Source organism: Dromiciops gliroides, chromosome 3 (genome assembly GCF_019393635.1).
Source record: "Dromiciops gliroides isolate mDroGli1 chromosome 3, mDroGli1.pri, whole genome shotgun sequence".
Lineage (NCBI taxonomy): Eukaryota > Metazoa > Chordata > Mammalia > Microbiotheria > Microbiotheriidae > Dromiciops > Dromiciops gliroides.
Window position 1 is genome coordinate 290,095,251 of NC_057863.1, and position 6,966 is coordinate 290,102,216.

Below are 6,966 nucleotides of genomic sequence, written 5' to 3' on the forward strand. Positions count from 1 at the left end.
TCAGTAGCAAAAAGGTAATAGGCAAAAGAGAAAGAAAAGGAAAGACTGGGCTGTGGCTGAACATGAAAAGATTTAGAAGTTCTATTAGCCCTACAAGCATCTTATAGTAGAAGAGTTAGGCTTAAGCTAATATTTTTTACTGGCTTCTTCAAGGATTAAAGTAAGTCCTTAGAAAAGGTCTAGTCTTTAACCAACTTCGCCTTCAGATGCTTATCCTTTAAAAGATGCTGTGACATACTTTGCTGGTTTCTTTACCCAAATGTTTCTGGTAATCTTAAATTTTGCTTCAACCATAAAAAATCCAGAGGTTAGTTAGAGATAAATATAAATTTGAATTATAACAGGAAGAAAAACATCTGCATAAATGTTAGGAATTTTCCTACCTGGGGACTTGGAATGATTGTAACTATACTCCTAACTTTTAATTTAATGTAAATTCCATAAAGCAGCAGATGAGGGAACCATGAGAACTAGAGGGGCCATTATGTTGTCCCTAAGCTAAAAATTGAGCTAATTGTTATACAGTCTAGACACAAAGAGAGTAAGGAAGCAATGGGAGAGATGAGTATCATTGATCACTTTCACTCTATGCAGCAAAATATTCATCAACTGGTGTTTAAAAAAAGCTTATAATTATGATATGGAATGTTTTATGGCAACAAAATATTGCCTTTTATAAATGATTTCATTTGGTCCTCAACAAATTCATACTTTGATGTCTCCTCATAAAATGGAGGTGACCATGGCTTCTTGAAGGATTTGCTAGTGGATAGCAGGTTCTACTAAGGTGGGAAATCTCCCAGTACTGTCTTTTTAGCAAACTGTATCTACTTTATGAGGCATAGCTAAAGTATAGAGAGACTCTTTGCCAATAGGTAGAATTATTTAGTCAAGGTGATACATGGTAGAGATAAAAATACAAGATGTCCCTGGGTAGCCTCTTTCTGATTCCACAGAAATGGCATCAGTGTGGTGCAAAAAGGCATAGAGAGTACTAATAATCATTTATAAACATTAATTTAACTGTTTTACTTTAGATTTGAAATAATTGTTCAACAGTTAACAGATTCCTACACTTCCAGAGGAGTAAAATCACATTGATATTTTTTCTATACATGAAACTAGAAGATATACAAAATTTGAAGTAAATTGTAAGGATGGATAATCACTTCTCCTTGGTGAAGCAAAGAGAGGAATTGAAAGAATTGCCCTCATTATTTAGTAAAGTCCAAAGAAATATAATTTCATGGGATACTTAGTCATCTTACAGTACTCATGAAGCATTATTCAGCAGCAGTACTCATGTTGAGAGTATGCAAGGGAAGTACTATAAAGCTAGCCACAGTTTATGAACCAATATCTGTGGCAGATCATAAAGAAGCAGAGAAAAAACTTGTCAATATCTTCCACATCAAGTCAACATATATCTTTGATCCTCAATGGTTTTAATAAAAACATAGGGTATGAGAATGAATGATGAAAATATAATTTTATATTAAAAAATGAAAAAGCCAATGCCAGAAGCTTTCTGCCTACACATAATCAATTCTATCCTTAAGAAGAAAATCAGAATGTGCTGGACATGGTGAATACTTGAACAACATCAAACCAATTATATCTTGACAAATCAAGACAAAGATAAGACACTGGATAATGACAATACTTTCAATCTGACTTATGGAAACAAGCAGCTGACCTTGAAAAATGGAAAATGTATTAAAGTGAAAAATTCCCTTTTATTGTATCCTCTTCTTAAGGAAGTTTAACCAATGTAAAATAGGTGCCACACACACACAAAAAAAAGAGCCAAAAGAGCTCAGCCTTGGCCAGCAAACACCTGATTTTCTTGCCAAGTACACAAACAAGAGGCCAACTCGCTTAGAGCACAAGCCTGTTTGTTAAACATCACAGACGAGGATAGAATGAAAAGCAGTAGAGGGCAAAACAAGCAAGCACAAGATAATCCCAGGAACATTTCCATATGAAATTGGAATGAGAACAAGAAATAGAAGTGAAATAGAAGATGTCTGCTAGAGTTTAGAAATCTATTCTCATCATTGATGACAATGAAACCACCTCATTTAGACCAATACCACAGTGGCAGGTGTGCTGCATGAGGAACCGAAAAGGCATCCACAAATGAAATCAGGAAAGGGTGCTGACTTTTCCACTCCACCTGTAGCAGTATGATCAACTTTAAACAAAGGGAATCTGAAATGGACATAATTTAAAATTTTTTAAGCAGTCAATTGGTAAGACATCTCAAATAGATCAAGATGAAAATAATGGGAAAAATCATGGATGATATCAATACCAAGAAAAAGAGAACTGTGAAAACAAATCAGTAACTATCAACCCAGAAGTTCTTTTTTTCCTCCCACCTCTGTAAACATTTTTATGAGAATGTTCTGTGCAAATACTGAAGTTTTCCTGGGTAAAAATAAAAGATGGAACATGAAATTTTGTTTTGTTTTGTTTTGAGTTCAGAATGTTTATATCTCTCTTAGATCTTCAGTTAACTTCAATCAATTCAAGCCTCAAGATAGTCTTCTTTATGCTTTCAGCCTTTTGGGGGAAAAATTGGCATTCTTTTCTTTTAACTACTATTGCCACTGTGTTTCTGATCAGAGGAGCTTTTTCTCTGGTTATTGAAGAGATGCTTGTCATTAGAGGGGCTAATGCTTGCCATATTTCTTACAATAATCCTATAAGTTTGGAGAAAATTCATTATCTCACACAGTAAGCCCTTAATAAAAGTTTATTGGCTGACTAGCTCTTGGCAGTTGTATTATCAGCACAAAGAAAAATGGCAAGTTTTCAAAGAAATTTTCTAAATCAGATTATATTTTCTAAGTAAATCAATTGACTAAATTGTGTAGTGAATACAAATGTTTATTGCTTGTTGATTACTATTTGACATGGTAGAAGAAGAGAAAGACTAACTCTCACCAAGGATCCTATGCATAGGTCATAAGAGCATTTAATATTTTGTCATGATGCAAACAAAAAAAATTAAAATAACTTAATGATCCCCTGATTATAATAATAATAGCTAACATTTTAAGATAGCAGCTACCATGTGTCAGGCACTGTGCTAAGCACTTCAGAAATATTTCATTTTTATCCTCACAACAATCCTGGGGGGTGGATGCTATTATTATCCCCATTTTGCAATTGAAGAAACTGAGGCAAATATGCTTTAATTGACTTGCTCAGGGTCAACTAGGTAGTAATTGAGGACAGATTTGAATTTAGATCTCCCTCATGCTAGGCCTAGGGCTCTATCCACTGTGCCACCTAGCTGCCTTCCAGTAGGAAGCAGAGCATAAAAAAAGGGAAACATACTAACCAGAAGTACTCACTGCAGTCATAAAGGATGTTTTGTACAAAGTTCAAATAAAAAAGGGTTTCTCTTTAGAAGGTAAGCTTTTGAAGATAGCACTGCTTGTAGATCACATTATTCTGATTGCTGTAAGAATTCTTGAACATTATAGAACCTGCCTAATGAGATTCCAGACAATTCAAAATATATTGGCTTATTAATATGTACAGAAAACAAACAAAAAACCACATGGATCTTGGACAATCACTACAGATAGCCAGAATGGTATAGGAGCAGGAAAGGAGAATGAATCCCATTTGGAAAGCTATGCAATGATTTAAACTACCCTAGGCTTTTTCCTAACTCCAAGGCTTATCTTTTTTTTTTTTTTTTTTTTAGTGAGGCAATTGGGGTTAAGTGACTTGCCCAGGGTCACACAGCTAGTAAGTGTTAAGTAAGTGTCTGAGGCCGGATCTGAACTCAGGTACTCCTGACTCCAGGGCTGGTGCTTTATCCACTGTGCCACTTAGCTGCCCCTTTATCTTTTTCTTTTAATTGACAAATTGTGCTTTAAAAGACCATTTAAAAACATTACTTTTCTTCTGGTCATTCTATATCTATCTATCTCTAATGTATAATGTTTCAAAATGAACATTTTGGAACAATATAATCTCCAAGAAATAAAAATTGAAATAGGGCAATGGAAAAATTCAGACAGGTAGGCTTTAATATTATTACTAATGATGAGAGGTATATAAATTACCCAAAACATATCATCTGTAATATTGATAACAAATTTTTAAAATTAAATTGAGCCTATCATGTATTAAGATTAGTAATAATAGATGAAAAGTCCTTATGGTACACATCCATGAAACATTAAGAGATCTAGAGGAAAACTTCCAGAGTTTTGGTCAGATACTCAATGAAGGATTTATGGAATGGTATAGATGATAAACTATTGATAGGTTATGAGCTTCACTAGTGGAGGGAATACACATCCTGAAAAGATCCTGGATATTTTAACTTATTGAAATATTTCATTTTATCCTCACAATAACCCTATGAGGTAATCATTTGAGAATAGTACTACAGTATATGTGCATCTATGTATATATGTGTATGTACATACATATTCATATATGTATACATAAGTATTTATTTGTATGGGTGGGCCAAAAGTCACGAAGGCATTTCAATATTTAATAACTCTTTTATTTTAAATTTACAATACCACACCATTATATATAGTTTATATAATAATTAAATTTAAATTATGTGTGAAAAGTCAAATCTTGTAAATGGCAAAAATAAAGAAAAAATAATTTTAAAAGTTATTAAAACTTTTGGCCTATCCTGTATGTATGTGTATATATGTGTGCATATATACACATCTTTCTGTCTGTCTGTCCATCCATCCATCTGTCCGTCCATCTATCCATCCATTCATCCAAATAAGAAAACTGAGGTTTAGAGAGTTCAAGTGACTTTCCTCAGATAGACATAATTTATTTCCTATGTCTGGAATGCCTTTCTCCCTTCCTTCATCATTTGGATTCCTATCATCCTATAAAATCTACCTCAGATACACTCTCCTTCAGGAAGTCTTTCTAGATCACTTTTACTAGGACACGCCTCATATATCACTTTGTTGTAACTAATATATTTATAACATAATTGTGTGGTAGTAGACTGCAAGCTTGATCTCCCTAGTAGCTTTTACAATGCTAAATTTTCATTTCATAAATGTTTGTTGTACAGTTGGTTTGTTTTTTTTTTTAGTGAGGCAATTGGGGTTAAGTGACTTGCCCAGGGTCACACAGCTAGTAAGTGTTAAGTGTCTGAGGCCTGATTTGAACTTAGGTACTCCTGACTCCAGGGCCGGTGCTCTATCCACTGCACCACCTAGCTGCCCCTGTCGTACAGTTTTAGTAATGTGCTCAAAGAGAGCCATCACTAAAGTGAAGGTGGTCTGGGTTTCACCTTGTTGTTCAGTCATGTTCAATTCTTTATAACCCCATATGGGATTAAACTGGGAAAGATACTGAAATGGTTTGTCATTTCCTTCTTCAGTGGATTAGGCAAACAGAGTTTAGGTGATTTGCCCAGGGTCACATAACTAGTGACTCTCTGAGGTTGGATATGAACTCAGGTGTTCCTGATTCTTAGGCCCAGCACTCTATCCTCACAGCAATCTAGCTGCCTCTAGGCTTTACCTTAGGCCACCAAAATTTGGAGATACTGGCAACCTTTTCAGTTCTTAAGAAAGATAGAAACAACCAAGCTATTAAAGTAGGAAGTTGCCAGGTGGTGAATTCTTCCCTGGTCCACCACTCCCTACCATACAGGCCTCAGCTGCCTTTTAAGGTGTGTTTCTTGTGACTTAGTCCAATGACATTTAAAAATTGCTATTTGCAACTCAGTTATAGAAAATGAAAGAGCTGGGATTTGAACCCAGGTCTTCTGATACCAACTCCTGTGTTGTTTCTGTAACAGCACATTAATTATGTAGCAAAACAACTATCTATCTGTACATATATACATATATGTGTATCTATCAATCTAGTTTTTTAAAAATTTTTGTTTCTTACTTTACTTTTAAACCATGTTCAATTCTTCCAGAGCTTAGAGTACATATTCAACGTATATTTTTCCAGCACTCTACCTTGGACTTTATTTTAACATTTGCCACTATTATAAAAGAGAGAATTTTCTTGAAACTATACTGTAAAAAATCAGTGCAATGACATGCAGAACTAGTTATGGCACATGTAATTTACAATGTTTCTACCTTCTACAGAAACTCAGATATTATAGCAGTCAAGAAAACTATGGCTACCCTTACAGTAATTCTTTTTTTTTCTTATAAAAGTATTTTATTTTTTTCCAGTTACATGTAAAAATAGTTCTCAACATTTGTTTATACAAGCTTTCCAATTTCAGATTTTTCTCCCTCCCTCCCCCCTTACAGTAATTCTTGACTCAGAAAGGATAACAGACACAATCTTTTTGTTAGGATGTAGGATAATAATATTACTCATTGCCCAGTCATTATTTTAATCATCTTTAAAATATTTGTTGAGTAGTTGTAAGACTTGTTTTCTCTTCAAATGATGTGTATCACATAGGGTCTTGTTAAGTTTCATTAAGGCAGAAGTTTATGTTATATAATTCTTATGGGCTAAAGCAGACAATATCTGGGGATTATTCAGCTTTATGTTTATTTAAATGTTACTTCTAGGATTTTTTTTTTTTTACAGAAGCAATACATTTGCCTCTGTTTCCATTTGGATGGACATTTTTGATAAAGTAAGATGTAAACCATATACTCAGTGCTAAATATTATTCATTGGAGCTTGTAATTTTGTTATTCACACACTGTTTCTGGGATTTCTTTTATGGGATTGAAGTACTCTGATTCATCTCACATTTAAACAAGTTTGAGCTTTGTTCAGTGATATGAAGAAAGGAAAAGTAATCCTTCATTGAGTCATGGACTCTCCAACTTAAAAGGAATTTCAGAAGTTATTTCATTCAACCCTTATCTGAAATAAAAATTCCCTCCATAGTAGCCTTAATGGCCTCCTGGAAGGGCATTCAGGATGGTTTGCTGAAAGATTTCCAATCAGTTCTTTCTCCATTCC